The sequence below is a fragment of the Mytilus galloprovincialis genome, chromosome 1 (assembly GCF_965363235.1).
Source record: "Mytilus galloprovincialis chromosome 1, xbMytGall1.hap1.1, whole genome shotgun sequence".
NCBI classification, from domain to species: Eukaryota; Metazoa; Mollusca; class Bivalvia; order Mytilida; family Mytilidae; genus Mytilus; species Mytilus galloprovincialis.
In genome coordinates, this window is record NC_134838.1 from 87,233,783 (window position 1) to 87,255,452 (window position 21,670).

Sequence of the window (21,670 nt, forward strand, 5' to 3'; positions counted from 1 at the left end):
CCTTAAAACTAATTTTTGACTCTTCACATTTTACATAATCCGCTTCGCAGATTATTCAATATGATGAGTCAAAAATTAGTTTTATGGTTTAATAAATTCAAATATATAATAGCCATTCATTAATTGTCGAATTATTTTTGTTCGTTGGATGCCAATTTTCGTGAGTATGTTCAACGAAATATAAATTTTCTACAGACTTTATAAGATGATAAAAGTAAAATCACGAAATTAAATATCAACGAAAATGCTAGTTTCGCTCAATCTGCGAAAGTTGATGCCCACAAAAATAAATTAATTAACAATATAGTCGTGAAATTAGAAACATGAGACAACTTTAATGTACTTTGGTCATTTCGGAATGTACTTGCTGTACTTGAAGTGGATGTAAGTAATTATAGACAAACTAGCGACCTTCAACTATGAAAACACCAATACCGTATAGTCACCTGTAAACGACCCAAACATGGTTTGCATGGGTATGAGATCGCAAATAATATGTCGCTTATGAGTTGATAAAATACACATTGAAGGCTTTAAACTTCAATTGTATTTTTTTAATCGCTTTTATCATTAATGCGTTTGAGCAGTGTTTTTTGTAAGGAGATTATCCTTGTTTACGAAGAACCGACATTGTCAAAATGCCAAGAGCAAGTATAAATCCAATTATGCAAACAAGATACCACTGGAAAAATATATTACTACGGAGAAATGGTAAGTTGACAATTGGAAAGTTGAAAAGACCATTATGTCATATGTTTTAGTTTGAAGTCGCCCATCTATGTCAAGATTGAGAAATATATCAAAATGAGAAGCAGATCTTCTACTTGCAGCGTTTTCACTTATCTAAGGTTCATTGAGGTAAATTTAATGCAAAGGTCAAACATATTATATATATAGTACAGATTATCGGGTTCTCTACATATTAATTGATATTGTTAAATATTAACCGCAAGTCACAACGTGAAACATTTTGGCGAGTGATCGCCGAAAACGAGCTATAAAACTTCAGTTTAAGTCGAGCGGCTGATATTTTTACGATCTCTATACGACGAAAACCCAGTTATATTTTTATCGTTGTATAACAGGTTTTTTCTATCTTCTCAAGACAGTTTGACGCTTGACGAAAGCAAACTTGAAAATGCCTCCTGACATATTGTGACGTCGCTGATATCTTCTTCTCAGAGATTGTGACATCGCTGATAAGTTTTTTTATTGTCTTAACGATATGTGAATTAGGCAGCGACTGGTAAGGTTGGTATATGCGTAGGGAGAGACGATGAATAATGTTGATTGAGTGACTTGAGATCATCCTCTACTAGAATTTATTTAAAAGTAATATAGAGTAAAATTGAGAATAGAAACGGCGAATATGTCAAAGAGACAATAACCCGACCATAAAGCAGACAACAGCCGAACCGTGCAAATTATTCAAATTTCAAACAATGAGATACTTTTTTTTATCCAGCTTTTAAGAATTGTATCTTACGGAGACAAATGATAGCCTAAAACTTGGCATAGTCAAAAAATTAAAAGACATTAACAAATAAATATTTCGGAGAACCTCCGATCACAAGCCGTTTTCATTGGTTTAAAATTTGTTTGTCTTTCACTTCTATGTTATAATTTGTTTACTGTTGTTTTTTTTTCATGGAGTTGGTTGTTTTCTCTTTTGTTAAATTTTTATATTGTAAAATATCAGCCGCGAGCCACATTGTGAACCTTTTTGGCCAGTGAGAGCAGTGATCTGTTTTATAAGAGAATGTATTCTATCTTTCTATTCATCGTTCAATTAAATAATAGAATGGCACAGTGTAGAAAAATCAATACTTTTGCAATTACAACAAACTTAAATGATTCTGATAGCAGACTTTGTAGTAGGCTTTCAATATTTTTTGGAACTCAATTTGATTGACTCAGCTGCTTCTATATACCTCATCGCTGTTAATTGTTGTTTATAGGTGTGTGTGAAGTTAAGAAGTCTGTCATAAAAATGACAGAGTTTCATCAACATGTGTTATATCATTACCGGAGGAGAAATGAGACGGATTTGTGATTTCTAAAATTCCAATCTTTTGAGGATAATGTTTTTGTGATGGATGTATGTGAGATTCCTAGTTTTGCAGTGTATTCCCATTCCTAAATGAGACACGAAAGCAATACTGTTTAAGATTTATTTTGCTAGATCAACATTATATTTGTCGTGAAGATGAAGATAAAGCAATTACATCCTCTAGCATTTCTAAAGGGTAAGATTTCCGCGTGCTCATCGTACATCAAAAATATTGAACGTGCTTCTTAAATGCATCAGCGATCAGCTTAACCTAGCGACGCGGAACGGAAATAGGTAAACGGATATTTGCGACTGTAAAATCTAGTTTTACGAAGGCCAGACTTAAAATACGTTACAGTTATCTCCATTCTAATGCCACATATTAAAATAAATGTCATTTAATAAATATTTTGGCTTAAAATGGCATAAATAGTTCGAGAAACTGTTGCATCGCCTTTATCATCCAAATAATGTGACGTCATATGTATACTCTGGATGCATGAATACTAAACATATTTTACTTTTCGTACGCTTTAGAATGGGTTAAATATAAACAAAAAAATGTTGAGGCTCAAAATATTTCTATCTTGTTTAGTTTTTGAGAAATTACATACTTCGGAAATCAAAATGGTGGCTTTCTTATATACGGACTGGTAGAGCGTGGAATATAACTCCTCAACATATTTGTCAATGTCCAATAAAAATTATTGTTACACACTAATTGCATTAGAATGCTACATCTTCCTATTTCATTCCTCTGCATACTGACAAAAATTTAAAAAACTTAAAATAAAAGAAAAATTACTTCGCCCATCAACAAAGGAACATAGAAAATATTGAAAATATTGAAATTAATATAGTACATCTGTGTTGAATAAGATAGCATTACAACTGTACTTGAGTGTCAAACAATAGTATTTCGGAGTCAAATAATCATACTTCAACGTCAGACAATCGACCTGTAGCGTCAAACACTTAATTATCCGTCACCCAATAGTCCATTAGCGTCAAACTAGCGTCATTCAGCGTCAAACACATACTTAACCGTCCGTCAATAGTCCATCAGCGTCAAATTATCGTCCTTAAGCGCCAAACACTAACTTGATCGTCATCCAATAGTCCATCAGCTTGAAACTATTGTAATCAGCGTCAAAATATCGTCCTTACGTGTCAAAAACTTACTTAACCGTCAGTCAATAGTCCATCAGCGTCAAACTATCGTCCTTAAGCGTCAAACACTTACTTAACCGTCACCCAATAGTCCATCAGCGTCCAACTATCGTCCTTCAGCATCAAACACTTACTTAACCGTCAGCAAATAGTCCATCAGCGTCAAACTATCGTCCTTCAGCGTCAAACACTTACTTAACCGTCACCTAATAGTCCATTAGCATCAAACATCGTCCTTCAGTGTCAAACACTAACTTAACCGTCACCAAATAGTCCATTAGCGTCAAACTATCGTCCTTCAGCATCAAACACTTACTTAAACGTCATCCAATAGTCTATCAGAGTCAAACTATCGTCCTTCAACTTGAAACACTTACTTAACCGTCACCCATAGTCCATCAGCGTCAAACTATCCTCCTTAAGCGTCAAACACTAACTTAAACGTCACCGAATACTCCATCATAGTCAAACTATCGTCCTTCAACGTCAAACACTTACTTAACCGTCACCCAATAGTCCATCAGCGTCAAACTATCGTCCTTAAGCGTCAAACACTTACTTAACCGTAACCCATTAGTCCATTAGCGTCAAACTATCGTCCTTCAGCATCAAACACTTACTTAAACGTCATCCAATAGTCTATCAGAGTCAAACTATCGTCCTTCAACTTCAAACACTTACTTAACCGTCACCCATAGTCCATCAGCGTCAAACTATCGTCCTTAAGCGTCAAACACTAACTTAAACGTCACCGAATACTCCATCATAGTCAAACTATCGTCCTTCAGCGTCAAACACTTACTTAACTGTCACCCAATAGTCCATCAACGTCAAACTATCGTCATTCAGCGTCAAACACTTACTTTAACTATCACTAAATAGTCCATCAGCGTCAAACTATCGTCCTTTAGCGTCAGACACTTACTTAACCGTCACCCAATAGTCCATCAGCATCAAACATCGTCCTTCAGTGTCAAACACTTACTTAATCGTCACCCAATAGTTCATTAGCGTCAAACTATCGTCCTTCAGCGTCAAATATTGACTTAAACGTCACCCAATAGTCCATTAGCGTCAAACTATCGTCCTTAAGCGTGATTATAGCAGTTAGAACGACCATAGCGGTCAAAACATATATATGATATATATATATATATACAAGTCTAAATTGAAAACTACGTTCACACACACATATATATATATATATATATATATTTTTAAATACCGTCTTGTCTTTTCAAATGTTCTCGCTGTGTTTTTAAATAAAGTTAATTAAGATTAAATATAAAAAAAGGTATTGAAATTGGGTTCAAATGAATTATATAAGCAATTAACCACCATACACCGGCCTTCAACTATGAAAATCACCAATACCGTATAGTAAGTTGTAAATGGCACCGACATGGTTTTCAAATATATAACACCGCAAATAATATGTCTCATATATATAGACGAGATAAAGACACATCATATTGTTCAACCAATTCTCGAAGAATACTTAGAATTTACATAATGTTGATTTTACTCGTTATTCTAACTATGTGTTGGAACAGTTTTGTTTTTTAAGGATATTATTCTTGTTTACGAAGAACCGACAATGTTGACATGCCGCAGTTATCTTATCTGAGCTGCATTGAGTTATATTCAAAAGACGCTCGAAGTATATTTTATCGGGTTTTCTACATTATGATATCGCAAAGTATCACCCGTGAGCCACGATTTATTTTTGTTTTTTTTGTCAGCCAGTTGCCTGTTTACTATTATTTTTGAAGTTGCTATTTTTTACATACAAGTATTTAACCTTTTAAGTCTGTTTGTTTTATTTACACATAGTTGACAGTATAATGCAATTTGATAGGACTGTCATAAAAGTGAGGGTTTTGCTAACTATGCAACCAGGTTTAGTCCACAATTTTCTACATGAAAAAAATGCCTATATCAAGTCAGGAATATAAAAGAATTTATCCATTCGTTTGATTTGTTCAAGCGTTTTGTTTGCCATTTGATTAGTAAAGACATGGACAATAATACAATTCATCGCTTTTCAATATGATAACATTACAACGTTGATAATTGTCAAACAATAGTACTTCAGCGTCATACGATCGTATTTCAGCGTCAAACAATCGTACTAAAGCGTCAAACAATCGTACTAAAGCGTCAAACATTAGAGTTAAGCGTCAAACTATAGAACACCATCGTGTAAATAGCGGTTAGAACGCCCATAGCGATTCAGACTCATACATACTTTCTATTACCGCCTTAAAATATTAATACAGTTTTAAACAAGACATTGTTACAGCAGTTTAGCAAATAAAGCTTTGTTGTGTATTGAAGATTCGGAAAATATCTCGATGAAAAATGAGGGTAAAAAAGACTTTGTAAATCTTAATTAGATATGTATTTTCTTAATTAATTACTATGGAATCATTATTGTTCATTGGATGTCAATTTTTACGGTTTCGTGGGTTAAGGTGATCAACAGATTTAAATGTTCAACGAAACACAAAATTTAATATGCTTTATATGCTGATATTAGCAAAACCACAAAATCAAATATCCACGAATATGCTAGTTTCGCTCAATCTACGAAAATTGATGCCCAAGAAAATAAATGCATCAACAGTATAGTCGTGATATAAGAAACAGGAGACAATTTCAGTGTTGTTAGGTCTTTTCGAATGAACTTGCTGTTTTTTAGATATGGCAAATTAAGATAAAATGTAATACAAGGTATCACCTTATAAACTATAAAAGTACAGAGAAGTGGTATGATTGACAATGAGAAAACTAACAACCAAAGTTCATTTGAAGTGGATGTAAGGAATTATCGAAAAAATAGCGACCTTCAACTATGAAAACACAAATACCGTATAGTCACCTGTAAAAGACCCCAACATGGTTTGCAGAGATATGAGATCGCAAATAATATGTCGCGTATGAGTTGAAATCTTTGAGTTGATCAAAATGAGAAGCAGATCTTCTACTTGCAGCGTTTTGAATTATATGAGGTTCATTTAGGGATATTTAATGCAAATGACGAACATAAGTATAGATTGTCTGGTTCTCTACATATTGATATCGGTAAATATTAGCCGCAAGTCACAACGTGAAAATTTTTGGCAAGTGATCGCAACAAACGAGCTATAAATCTTAAGTTTGAGTCGAGCGTCTGATATTTATACGATATCTATACGAATAAATCCCAAAAATATATTAATCGTTGTATAGCAGGTGTTTTCTATCTTACTAAGACAGTTTGACGCTTGACGAAAGCAAGCTTGATAATGACTCCTGACACATTGTGACATCCCTGATATCTACTCCTCAGAAATTGTGACGTTAATTTTGTTATTGTCTCAAAGATTTGTGAATTAGGCAGCGACTGAAAAGGATGGTATAGGCGTAGGGTGGACGATAAATAATGTCGATATAGTGAATTGACATCATCCTCTACAAGTATTTATCTAAAAGTAAAAATTGAGAATGGAAACGGCGAATATGTCAAAGAGACAACAACCCGACCAAAAAGCAGGTAACAGCCGAATCGTGCAAATTATTCAAATTTCATAAAATGAGATACTTTGTTTTATCCAGCTTTAAAGAATTGTATCCCACGGAGACTTAGGAAAGCATAAAACTTGGCATTGTAAAAAAAAACCCACACAGTTATACAAATAACCCTTCCGGAGCACCTCCGATCGCAACCCTATTTTAGTGGGTTCTAAATTCTTTGTCTTAACATTTCTACCTCATAGTTTGTTTACTGTTTTTTGTCGTGTAATTTTGTTTTGTCATGGTATTGTTTTTTTTTTCTCTTATGTAAATTTTATTTAGATAAATTTTATGCAAAAGAAGCACAAAAGTATGACTTATCGCGTTTTCTTAACACTGATATTGTAAAATATTAGCCGCGAGCCACATTGTGAACCTTTTTGTCCAGTGAGAGCCGTTATTTGTTTTATAAGAGGATGTATTCTATCTTTCCATTCAACGTTCAATTTAAGAATAGAATGGCACAGAGTAGAAACATCAATAGTTTTGCAATCAAAACAAACTTCAATAATTCTGATAGCAGACTTTGTAGTAGTCTTTAAATATTTTTGGAAATCAATCTGATTTACACCGGTTTTTCAATATACCTCATCAGTATTAATTGTTTCTTATAGGTGTGTATGAAGTTTAGAAGTCTAATATAAATATGGTACAATTTCATCACCATTACTGGAGGAGAGATGAGAGGAATATGTGATTTATAAAAATCCCATCTTTTGAGATAATGTTTATTATGTGATTGATGTGGGTGAGATTGATAGTTTTGCAGTGCATTCACATTCCCTAATGAGACATGCAACCAATACTGTCTAAGATTTATTTTACTGGGAAAACATAACATTTGTCGTGAAGATGATGATATAACATTCACATCCCTTAGTAATTAAAAAGGGTAAGAAATCCGCGTGTTCATCGCACGTCATAGATATTGAACGTGCTTCTGAATGTATCACCGATCAGCTTTGACCCTTTTAGATAAAGTGTCCTAGTTGGGATCATCCAACCGCACGCTACTCATTTGCTTGCATGGTCCGCAACTTCATCATTTTTAACCTGAAGTGCTAGTTTTGGTTGATGGGCTATACCTTAGACCATTGCATTAGAACTCTCCTAGCCGTTAAGCACGGTCGATGTTTTCTGTGAGTATCCTGCTAATAGCATAATTTCATTCATTTCATAATGTAAACCTCTTTAAAATGGTGTTTGGAACATTTGATAAACAAGAATATCTTTGATATAATACATGTTCTCAGTAAAAGTTAACTGATAAATGCTAGATCGTATTATTACATTCATCTGCATACTCACAAATATTAATTAACTTAAAATCAGCAAATATGCTACAAATTTACTTCTTTTTCATCGACATAGGAACATGAAAATATTGAAAAATAATATATAACATCTCTGTTTTATAAGATAGCATAACAACCGTATTTTAGTGTCAAACAATAGTACGTCAGCGTCATACAATCGTATTACAGCGCCAAAAAGTCGTACTTCAGCGTTAAATTACTTTGTTTTATCCAGCTTTAAAGAATTGTATCCCACGGAGACTTAGGATAGCATAAAACTTGGCATTGTAAAAAAAAAACCCACACAGTTATACAAATAACCCTTCCGGAACAGCTCCGATCGCAACCCTATTTTAGTGGGTTCTAAATTCTTTGTCTTAACATTTCTACCTCATAAAATGTTTACTGTTTTTTGTCGTGTAATTTTGTTTTGTCATGGTATTGGTTTTTTTTCTCTTATGTAAATTTTATTGAGATAAATTTTATGCAAAAGAAGCACAAAAGTATGACTTATCGCGTTCTCTTAACACTGATATTGTAAAATATCAGCCGCGAGCCACATTATGAACCTTTTTGTCCAGTGAGAGCCGTTATTTGTTTTATAAGAGGATGTATTCTATCTTTCCATTCAACGTTCAATATAAGAATAGAATGGCACAGAGTAGAAACATCAATAGTTTTGCAATCAAAACAAACTTCAATAATTCTGATAGCAGACTTTGTAGTAGTCTTTAAATATTTTTGGAACTCCATCTGATTTACAAGAATATCTTTGATATAATACATGTTCTCAGTAAAAGTTAACTGATAAATGCTAGATCGTATTATTACATTCATCTGCATACTCACAAATATTAATTAACTTAAAATCAGCAAATATGCTACAAATTTACTTCTTTTTCATCGACATAGGAACATGAAAATATTGAAAAATAATATATAACATCTCTGTTTTATAAGATAGCATAACAACCGTATTTTAGTGTCAAACAATAGTACGTCAGCGTCATACAATCGTATCACAGCGCCAGAAAGTCGTACTTCAGCGTTAAACAATCTTCATAAATCGTCAAACACTCTTACTTTAGCGTCATAGAATAGTCCATTAGTGTCAAATTATTGTACTATAGTGTGATAACACCGCTTAGAACGACCATAGCAGTCCAGAGTTAAATATATATTTATAAATACGGGTTGGTCTTTTGAAATGCACTTGCTGTGATTTTAGATAAAGCAAATTTTAGATGACCTATAAAAAAGAATACCCCATTAAACTACTTGCAGAGTATTCCCTTTTCTGACTGTTATTGAGGTATATTAAATGCAAAGGTTGCACAGAAGTATAGAATATCAGATTTTCTACATTTTGATATTATAAAATATCAGCCACAAGACACAATGTGAACCTTTTTGGCCAATGAGTGCAGCGAACGAGCTAAACAGCTTCACATTGTGTCAAGCGGCTGATTTTTTACGATATCTATACGGGGAAAAAACGATTATCTGCCTACTGGTCTTCCCCTCCCTTAGATAGTTTAACGCTGGACGAAAGCAATCTTCCTTATGTCTATGCACACATTGGGTGTCGCTAATAACACTTCCTCAGAAATTGTTACGTCTCAGATAATGCCTGCTCTCGTCTCAAAGCCGTAATATGAGAATTACAGAGTGACTTAGCAGGATAAAATATACGTAAATATGCGTACATGTATGGAAGGACGATAAGTGTGGTTTATCAATTGACTTTACATCATCCTCCATTCATTTAAAAGCGTAAGTAGAGAACTCCGCAAATTATAAAAATGTCATATTGTGAGAAATATTTTGATCCAGCTGATAAAAATTGTATTCTTCAGATACTTATGACAACATGAAACTTGGTACTGTCCAAAATTAAAATATTTATATGTTCGTGGTTTGTATATTGTTGTTTGTATACTGTTGTTTATCTTTTGAGTTTTGTCGTTTTTGTTGTCATGGTTGTTTTTAATCAACTTATGAGGATGAATGTCTTATCTATAGCTCTTATATTTCTTTTGCATGATGCTTTTTTTGTTTTTTTGGGAATGTATTGTATGAACTGCTTCATATGATCACAATAACGATTCAGTCAAAAGGGGTGCACAATAATTATTTAAAACAACAGTAACTATTGGTAGACATTTATTTCCATTAACACAAAAAGTCGAGAAAAATCCGTTATCGTTTTTTTTAATTTAATTTTGAAACATCAAATTATGAATGAGATACAGCGTGGTTACTGTTTCTGTTAATTTTTGTTCATTCATACCTTTGGATTTATACAATTCTTTGGAAGTGTTTGTTAATACTAAAGAATGGTAAGTAAAACATGATTTTTGTTTGTTTTTTATAATCTTTTGTCATGTATTTTGATTTTACAAATTTGACCTCAATTTTATTACCTGTGAACAGTCTGTGACCTGTCTGTGACCTTTATATTGTAAACATTAGAAGTATCCTTATTATTCTTATATATAATATATTCCTATAGTTTGACATAAAAAAAAGAAAAACATCATTAACCATATGAAAATGTATAGAATCTTTGTTGTACAAATATGATAGGATACATGTTAAACATTATCTAGATTAATTTTTTTTTCACTTTTATCCCCCTTTTCTTTCCAAATTAATTTTATCACTTCACTTTCATGCATACATAACTTACATACCTACATACATGCACTCACACTTACATATATATTCATTCACACATATGCTATAGTTACATACATGTTCACACATATATAAGGACCTTTACCGAACGATGCATTCACATACAATGTACATGTGTTTTCATACATTTTTTTGTACATCATGTACATAGACACATATACTTATATTATAGTAACATATATTTTTACTGGTCCACTTGAAATATTGAAAACTAGTACACAATATTAACATTCTAGAACATACATTCTGTTTTTTTCCGAAAGTTAATTTTGTTTATTTATGAATAATTAAACATTTATAACCTTCATAAATACTCCCCTTGTTGATGTTAAGCTGATAGGTTACTTCCCCTATGGAAGCCCCCCATAAAGCAAACACATTTACATTCTCAAGCTTCACATATTTTGCGATTGAGTCTGACACTATCAGAAAAGTTCCTGGTTCTGCAAAGAAACAATTTAAATTAGTAACCTAACAAGGAAACACTCTTCGACATCATTTGCGAAACTTGCAGTTTCTGTTCCAAAGTAAATTCTAAATACTTTTTATATGCACCACTATGCCAATCTCCATGAAGTTGAATTAATTCCGTAGAAACCTCAGCATCAAAAGCTAATGATGCTCCCCATCTTCTAAAAGTATGAGTAGAGAAAGATAAAGAGTTACGACCTGTTTTTTGTATTAAATATCTAAGCTTACTTTCATACTCTTTATAAGTAATGGGTAGGATGCGTCCCTTTTTAACTTTAAAAAAAATGCAGGATTCTTTTTAACAGCAGGAATAGCTTCGATCATATTCTTGTATGCATTAACCGGACATAAAATACTCCCCTGAATACTAGAAATGGGAATTCTCAACTTTCTTTGTCCAAACTGAATAGTTTTAGACCATTTCAAAATAATAATAATAAAACATCATTTTCCATAATAATATCCCCTCTACATAATTGCTTTTTTTTCATCAAATTCTTTTTCTAAATTTGGAACAAGATTAGATTTTCTACTCATCATAAAAAAGGCTAACAAAAACAAACTCCAGAAAGTTTTATCCTGGTTGTCATTCAAATCCATAAACTCATAAATTTGTTTTAAAATCAAAGGAGTTATAGGATGCGCTTTCCTTGGTAAATAAGGATTTAATCTCTGTAAACCTTTCAATGTAAGTTTTAACGAAAAACTTTGTAGATAAGGAAACTCCAAATCATTGTACAAATGCAATAATCTTACTCCATTTATATAATTTGTAATATAATACATCGATTTAAAAGACCTGCTCAAAAATTGAGCATACAAACACACAGTATTCAAAGATGCTGGTAAAAATTTAAAACCGAAATAAATACAAAATGTTAAAAAAGTCCTCCACTGAACTTTAAAGTTTTCAAAAGTGCCACGAGCAAAGGCTGACTTGCACGATGTCTGTTGATCCACTTTCAACAAATTCAGCTGTAAATCTACAATAAATTACCAATCATGAGTAAACTGAAAAAGACATGAATAGACAAATTTCTCAACACATTTACCAATTCTTACAACAGGCAATTCATAAAATAAGTCTTCAAATCTTGAATCAGTATGCCATCTTGACAAAATATCTACTTTTCTGTTTTCAACTCCAGGAAAATGAACAGCCTTAATTTCAAAATTATACTTTGCAGCATAAAATATTTTCTCTTAAACAACATTGCATGTATGCTTCTCTGGTAAAACCAGAATTCAAAACCATCCCTGTAGATTGATTATCATATCTCACTAAAATCTTTCTATTTACAGTAGCATCTGTCTCCAATATTTCATCTGGCTGAGACCAATCATCTTAAGCCATCATAGAAACACCATTGTAAGACTTTAAAAAATGATACCACCATAATAAATCTTTCCTTATATACAAAGGAATAATATGGTCACATCTGGTAAACTACGACGCCAAGTAAGCAACCTAGAAACAAAAGGCCTTCCTGGTCTTACACAGTTAGATACAAAATGTAATTTACCTAAAAATGACTATAACTGTTAAACTATAGCAACAAGTAAATTTAACCAAGTCTTTACTAACAATAAAATCTCTTCCACTCTCTCAGTTGAGAGATCAGTATAGAAGGACGATAAATTTTGTTAATCGTCCTTCCCTACGCCTATGTCACTGCTCTGTCGATCTGTAATTCTCGTACATGGGTTAAGAACGAGACCAGGCATTACCAGCGACGTCACAATGTGAGAGGATAAGTTATCAGCGACGTCACAATGTGAGAGGAGACGTTGTCAAGCTTGCTTTCTTCAAGCGTAAAACAGTCATTAGGAGAGGGAAAAAAACTGTATTAGAACGATAAACAAATAATCGGGTTTTCTTCGTATCAATATTGTAAACTATCAACCGCTCGACACAATGTGAAACTGTTTAGCTCGTTCGCTGCGCTTACTCGCCAAAAAGACGATTCTCCTTTTTGTAGTTAATGATCTATTTAATGATAAAATGTCTCCGAACATTTGATTGAGCCTCAAAAGAGGAACGAAAGATACAAGAGGGGCAGTCAAACTCATATATAGAAAATAAACTGACAACGCCATGCCTAAAAATGAAAAGATTACATTTCAGCATAGAATTGCAAAGCCTAGAACAATGAATAGTTTGGCAATCGCCACAAAATGTAATAATTATGATTGCAGATTTTGTAGCAGGCTTTTGATATTTTTGGAATTCAATTTGATTGACAGAGCTGTTTCAATGTACTTCATCGCTAATAATCTGTCTTGATAGGTGTGTGTTAAGTTTTGAAGTCTATCATACAAATGGCAGAGTTTCATCAACATGTGTTATGTCATTACCAGAGGAGAGATCATACAGATAAGTGATTTTCTAAAAATTAATATGAAGTGGATGTTAGCGATTATTAACCATCCAGCGACTTTGAAATATGAAAATCACCAATACCGTATAGTAGGTTGTACAATACACCAACATGGTTTCCAAATATATAAGATCGCGTACAATATATATCGAATATGACCTGTGAAAGAACGATAAACAGATAATCGGGTTTTTCTTCGTATAGATATTGTTATAATATCAGCCGCTCGACACAATGTGACACACTGTGGCTAACGGCTGATATTTTACGATATCAATGTCTAGAAAATCCGATAATCTATACTTATTAAGTGATTTGAAATCATCGTCCATTCATTTAAACTAGAAACCCTAGATATTTCAGAAAGGAATTGAACGCATCTATCATGTGCCCTGCCGGGTCTCACAACCTCAGTCTTGAAAGTCTAGTGGCACAGTAGTTACACTACTAATACCACTTGACCACCAAAGCCCCGTTTCTTTGGCAGTAAAGGAAGCTGGCTTGTCATGTTTTGGATTTTTTGTCAGATTTTCGGAATCCTCTGGTTTTATCCATTTGAATGCCTTGCAAAAATTTGCCCGCTGACCTCCATTTTTCTTTTTGTAAATCTTTAACATGTATAAGCCATCTGTAAAAGTCTTATAAAATTTTAATTATTTTTTAATAGTTTTTGAGAACTTAAACTTGTCAATGATACAACTATGAAAAGTCAAGAGAGAATATTTTCCCGCCAAAATTTCAATATCTCGAAAACAAGGATGGTGACCTATATATTTGTTTTGCTCTTTGGATTCCTTTATTAATCCCCTATCAATATAAACTAGTGTTTTGAAAAGTTAATTACTTTGGAACTGAGAAGCGAGCTCCCTTAACATGCATTTACATTCGCTAGATTTCTAATTTAAAAACAATGTTAAATTGTACACAGGTGTATTTCCACTAACACACTAATTATGTTTCCAATCAAAATGTACAGCATTTCCAATCAAAATGTACAGCATTTTGATTATATCATCTTTGATATATTTGATACTCGATTTAATGCAGTTCTTTAAAATGTAAACTTTGTTAATGACCTTAAATAACAAATGTGTATCTGCGATTCTCCTTTTTGTAGTTAATGATCTAATTAATGAGAAAATGTCTCCCAACGTTCGATTGAGCCTATAAAGAGGGACGAAAGATACCAGAGGAATAGTCAAACTCACAGAATAGAATTGCAAAGCCTAGAACAATGAATAGTTTTGCAATCGCCAGAAAATGCAATAATTATGATTGCAGATTTTGTATCAGGCTTTTCATATTTTTGAAATTCAATTCAACCTGTATTAGAACGATAAACAGATAATCGTGTTTTCTTCGTATAGATATTGTTCGACACAATGTGAAACTGTTTAGCTCGTTCTCTGCGCTCACTCGCCAAAACGATTTACACTGTGAATCACGGCTGATATTTTACGATTTCAATGTTTAGAAAACCAGATACAAGTAATCAATAACACAATAATTATGTTTAAAAAAAAAAATGTACAGCAGTTTGATTATATCATCTTTTATATATTTGATACTCGATTTAATGCAGTTCTTTACATAGTTAACTTTTTTATGACCTTAAACAACAAATGTGTATCTACGATTCTCCTTTTTGTAGTTTGAGCCTAAAAAGAGGGACGAAAGATACCAGAGGGACAGTCAAACTCATAGATAGAAAATAAACTGACAACGCCATGGCTGATAATGAAAAGATTACATTTCAGAATAGATTTGCAGAGCCTAGAACAATGAATAGTTTTGCAATCCATACTTTTGTTTATCCATCTGATACGAATTGTATGAAACTTATGATAGCATATAACTCAGCATTGTCAAAGATTGACAGATATTATTATACAAATAACCCTCCGAGCAACTCAGATCACAACCCTTTTCAGAGAAAATGAATTTTTCTCAGTCTTTAGAATTATATATTGCTGTTTAAACTGTTGTATGTCTGTTGATTTGATTTCGTTTTTCGGTCATTGAGTTGCTTGTTTGATTTTTTCTTTTTGTTGATATTTTGATATTTTTACCTATTATGTCTGTTTGTTTTGTTTACACATCGTTGTCAATATAATGAAATTTGATGCGCCTGTCATACAAGTGAGGATTTAGCTAGCTATGAAACCAGGTTTCATCCACCATTTTCTACACAAGAAAATGCCTGTTTCAAGTAAGGAATATGAAAGTTGTTATCTATTCGTTTGATTTGTTTAAGCTTTGGATTTTGCCTTTTGATAAGGGACTTTTCGGTATTAATTTTTCACGGAGTTCAGTAATTTTGTTTTTGAATGTCGTTTACATACTTTTGTATCTTTTTTGCAGGATGTTTCTTTTAGTCTTTGTGAATGTTTTGTTTGCACTGCTCAATATGATCATAAAAATGAGTCCGTCAAAAGTTATGCATAATAAATATTAATAGGGACAGTAACTTTCGGTGAAAATTCCTCTAACACCATTATTATGTTGTCGATCAAAATGTCCAGCATAATGATGATTTCATCTTTGATATAATTGATACTTGATTTGATTCAGTTCTTTACAATGTAATTGTTTTTCTTGACCTTAAATAACAAAAGTGTATCTACGATTCCTCTTTTTGTTGTTAATGTTTTATTTAATGAGAGAATGTATTCGAACTTTCGATTGAGCCTTAAATTTAATGATAGAATTGCATTGCATGAAATATTTTTGGAATTTAATTTGATTGACACTGTTGTTTAAATATACCTTATCGTTATGAATCGTCATTAACAGCTATGTTTGAAAAGTTAAGAAGTCTATCATAACAATGGTAGAGTTTCATCAACATGTTTATGTCATTACCGGAGGTGAGATGTGACAGATTTGTGATTTTTAAAATCTCATCTTGTTTTGAATGACGTTAATGAGATGGATATATGTGAGATATAAAATTTTGCAGTGCATTCCTATTCTTCAAAGAGACATATGGAAGCAATAGTGTTTTAGATTTACTGGAACAACATTATATTTGTCGTGAAGATGAAGATAAAGCATCCACATCCTCTGGCATTTTGAAAAGGTTAGAAATCCGGGTGCTCATCGTATATCACAGATTTTGAACGTGCTTCTGAATGCATCACCGACCTGCTTTGATCCCTTTAGATAAAGTGTCCAGTTTGTGACTATCTAACTACACTTGACTCATTTGCTTGCATTCTCCACAACTACCAAAATTGGAAACCTGAACTTCTTGTTTTTGTTGATGGGCTACATTTTGGACCATTAGATTAGAACTCTGCAAACTGTTTAGTAATGCTGATGTCTTCTGTAAGTATACTGCTAATACCATAATCTGATTAATCTTATAATGTACACCTCTTTAAACGGTGTTTGGAACATTTGATAAACAAGAATACTTTTGATACGATGAATGATCTCGGTAAAAATTTACTGATAAATGCGAGATAGTTTTATTTCATTCCTCTGCATACTCAGTCAGGAAGATTATTTAACTTAAAATCATAAGATCTGCTACAAATGTATTTTTTTTATCGATAACGGAACATGAAAAATATTGAAAAAAAAATATAATACTTCTCTATTTTATAATATAGCGTTACAACCGTACTTTAGTGTCAAACAATACTATTTCAACGTCGTACAATCGTATTTCAGCATCAAAAGTATACTTCAACGTCAAGCAATTGTCCTAAAGCGTCAAACACTATTATCTCAGCGTCATACAATAGTCCATCAGCGTCAAATTATCTTACTTCAGCTTGATAACAGCAGTTAGATTGAACATAGCAGTCCAGAGTTATAATGTGTCAAAGCGACAACAACCCGACCATAGAGCAGACAGTAGCCGAAGGCCACCAATGGGTCTTGAATGTAGCGAAAGTTCCCACACCCGTAGGTGTCCTTCAGCTGGCCCCTTAAAAATATGTATACAAATACAGTGAAAATGGACGTCATACTAAACTCCGAATTATACACAATAAACTAAAATTAAAAATCATACAAGACTAACAAAGGCCAGAGGCTCCTGACTTGGGACGGGCGCAAAATTGCGGCGGGGTTAAACATTTTTATGAGATCTCAACCCTCCCCCTATACCAATGTAGAAAAGTAAACGCATAACAATAAGCACATAAAAATTCAGTTCAAGAGAAGTCCGAGTCTATGTCAAAAGATGTAATATACATATATTTATAAATACGGTTTTCACCTGTCCTAAGTCAGGAATCTGATGTACAGTAGTTGTCGTTTGTTTATGAAATTTATACGTGTTTCTCATTTCTAGTTTTTTTTTATATAGATTAGACCGTTGGTTTTCCCAATTAAATGGTTTTACACTAGTAATTTTGGGGCCCTTTATAGCTTGTTGTTCGGTGTGAGCAAAAGCTCCGTGTTGAAGGCCGTACATTGACCTATAATGGTTTACTTTTTTAAAATTGTTATTTGGATGGAGAGTTGTCTCATTGGCACTCACACCACATCTTCCTATATCTATGGTCTTTTTCAAATGTACTTGCTGTGATTTTAGATAAAGCAAATTAAGGTGAACTATTTAAAATCATATCACCCAATAAACTATAATAATATAGGGAAGTGGTATGATTGAAAATGAGACAACTAACAATTAAAGTTCATATCAAGTGAATGTAAGCACTTGTCGACCAACGAGCGGCATTCAACTATAAAAGTCACCAATACCTTATGGTCAGCTATTAAAGGCAGCGACACGGTTTTCAAATATAAAAGAGCGCGAATAATATGACGCCATTGAGTTGAGACAAAGACACATCAGGTTTTTCAACCAATTCTCAGTGTAAACCTAAAGGTACATTGTGTTGATTTTAATCGTTTCTTTGTCATTACTGAGTTGGAGCAGTGTTTTGTGAGGATATTATCCTTGATTATGTAGAAGCGACAGTGCACGAGGACATGTATCAATTCAGACATGTAAACAAGATACGACTTGAAAGAAGATATTTTCTGCCGAGAAATGGTAAGTTGACAATTTGAAAGATGAAATGACCATTGCGACATAGTATCTATTACGAAGTCGACCATCTATGTTAAGACACCATTTCAAAATGTGAGGCAAATCTTCTACTTGCAGATTTTTTCCTTATCTGAGTTCCATTGAGATATATTGAATTCAAAAGACGCACAGAAGTATAGATAACATGATTTTCTGCATTTTGATATTGTAAAATATCAGTCGCGGGCCACAATGTGAACCTTTTTGGCAAGTGAGTGCAGCGAACGAAATGAAAAGTTTCACATTGTGTCGAGCGGCTAATATTTTACGATATCTACACGAGGAAAACACAATTATCTGCCTACTGGCGTTTTTTCCTCCCTCCCTTAAATAGTTTAACGCTTGACAAAAACAGTCTTGATAACGTCTCTGCACACATTGTGACGTCACTAATAACTTTTCCTCAATACTCGTTACGTAGCTGATAATGCCTGATATTGTCTCAAATCTGTTTGTTTTGTTTACACATCGCTGTTAATATAATGAAATTTGATGCGACTGTTATAGAAGTGAGGGTTTTGCTAGCTATGAAACCAGGTTTAATCCACTATTTTCTACATAAGAAAATGCCTGTATCAAATCAGGAATAATGAAGAAATTATTCATTCGTTTTTTTGTTTAAGCTTTTTATTTTAATATTTTATTAATAAAGACATTAAAAACATTAAGGCAGTTTTAAACTAACACATTGTTACAGCAGTTTAGCAAATAAAGCTATATTGTGTATTTAATATTCGGAAAATACACATGTATCTCAATGAAAAGATGGGGGTAAAAAAAGACTTTGTAAATTTATGTAAGATATCTTTTTTTCTTTATCAGTTAATAAATAAATTTGGTGTTTTTACTGTCTTCTGATTGGTTAAAATTATTAGTTTTATTTTCAATGTTGTCAATTTTGATGGCGACACGCCCACTCTGACGTTGTGTATTCAAACGCCAACATGTGTGTACGTTGTTATTGTTAATATAGATAATATAAAAAGTTCTTTGAGCCTTATTTTCGATAGAAATTTATTTATAATGAATGGCAATAATTTATTTTAAATTTATTGAACCTTAAAACTAATTTTTGACTCTTCACATTTTACATAATCCGCTTCGCGGATTATTCAATATGATGAGTCAAAAATTAGTTTTATGGTTTAATAAATTCAAATATATAATAGCCATTCATTAATTGTCGAATTATTTTTGTTCGTTGGATGCCAATTTTCGTGAGTATGTTCAACGAAATATAAATTTTCTACAGACTTTATATGCTGATAAAAGTAAAATCACGAAATTAAATATCAACGAAAATGTTAGTTTCGCTCAATCTGCGAAAGTTGATGCCCACAAAAATAAATTAATTAACAATATAGTCGTGAAATTAGAAACATGAGACAACTTTAGTGTACTTTGGTCATTTCGGAATGTACTTGCTGTTTTTTTTTTTTTTTTTTTTTTTTAGATATGACCAATTGAGGATGAAATGTAATACAAGGTATCACCTTATAAACTATAAAAATACAGAAGTGGTATGATTTAAAAATGAGACAACTAACAACCAAAGTTCAATTGAAGTGGATGTAAGTAATTATAGACAAACTAGCGACCTTCAACTATGAAAACACCAATACCGTATAGTCACCTGTAAACGACCCAAACATGGTTTGCATGGATATGAGATCGCAAATAATATGTCGCTTGTGAGTTGATAAAATACACATTGAAGGCTTTAAACTTCAATTGTATTTTTTTTAATCGCTTTTATCATTAATGCGTTTGAGCAGTGTTTTTTGTAAGGAGATTATCCTTGTTTACGAAGAACCGACATTGTCAAAATGCCAAGAGCAAGTATAAATCCAAATATGCAAACAAGATACCACTGGAAAAATATATTACTACGGAGAAATGGTAAGTTGACAATTGGAAAGTTGAAAAGACCATTATGTCATATGTTTTAGTTTGAAGTCGCCCATCTATGTCAAGATTGAGAAATATATCAAAATGAGAAGCAGATCTTCTACTTGCAGCGTTTTCACTTATCTAAGGTTCATTGAGGTAAATTTAATACAAAGGTCAAACATATTATATATATAGTACAGATTATCGGGTTCTCTACATATTAATTGATATTGTTAAATATTAGCCGCAAGTCACAACGTGAAACATTTTGGCGAGTGATCGCCGAAAACGAGCTATAAAACTTCAGTTTAAGTCGAGCGGCTGATATTTTTACGATATCTATACGACGAAAACCCAGTTATATTTTTAGACACTTTAGTTTCTTTGTGTATATCTCTTTCATATTCATTTGATAAAATTTACTGTTTGCAATAGCATGAATTGTTCTATATAATAAGAATGTTCTTATCCCGGGCATAAAAACAATGCCGTATTTTGCGAAACCTTTTCAACTTTTGATCTTCAGTGCTGTACAACTTTGTACTTTTTTCACGTTCGATCTTTTATATCTGGGCGTCACTGGTGAGTCTTGTGTGGGCAAGGCGCGTTTTTGGCGTATTGAATTTTGGACCTGATGCTTTTTGTTATCTATTAATCATGTTTTTCTGTGTCTAATATGTTCTCCTGTTTGTTTGTGTTGTGGTCCTGTGGTGTTGTGTTGTCGTTTCGGTGTTGTATTTAACTTTGCCATTAAAGTGCGAGGTTTGGCATGCCTTAAAACCAGGTTCAACCCACCACTTTTATTCCCCTTTAAAAGTGTCCTGTACCAAGTCAGGAAGATGGTCATTGTTATAATATTGTTCGTTTCTCCTTGTGTTGCATTTTAACGTTGAGTCGTTTGTGTTTTCTCTTATTTTTGAGATATTGAGATAAGACGTGGCACGGTACTTGTCTATCCCAAATTCATGTATTTGGTTTTCATGTTACATTTGTTATTCTCGTGGTGTTTTGTCTGATGATTGGTCTGTTTCTGTGTGTGTTGCGTTTCGGTGTTGTGTCGTTGTTCTCCTCTTATATTTAATGCGTTTCGCTCGGTTTTGGTTTGTTACCCCGATTT

At 32.9% G+C, this 21,670-nt stretch overlaps 2 long non-coding RNA genes across 2 annotated transcripts; both read left to right on the forward strand.

The window, feature by feature from the left end:
• The first annotated feature begins 760 nt into the window (after positions 1–760).
• LOC143048315 (uncharacterized) lies at positions 761–7,906 on the forward strand. Its single transcript, XR_012969795.1, has 3 exons — positions 761–858; positions 1,959–2,246; positions 7,390–7,906. It is a non-coding gene; the product is annotated as an uncharacterized LOC143048315 (long non-coding RNA).
• Positions 7,907–15,422: 7,516 nt separating this feature from the next.
• On the forward strand, positions 15,423–20,301 carry LOC143048364 (uncharacterized). The gene is made up of 3 exons (XR_012969809.1): positions 15,423–16,943; positions 18,502–18,627; positions 20,117–20,301. It is a non-coding gene; the product is annotated as an uncharacterized LOC143048364 (long non-coding RNA).
• The last annotated feature ends 1,369 nt before the right edge of the window (positions 20,302–21,670 follow it).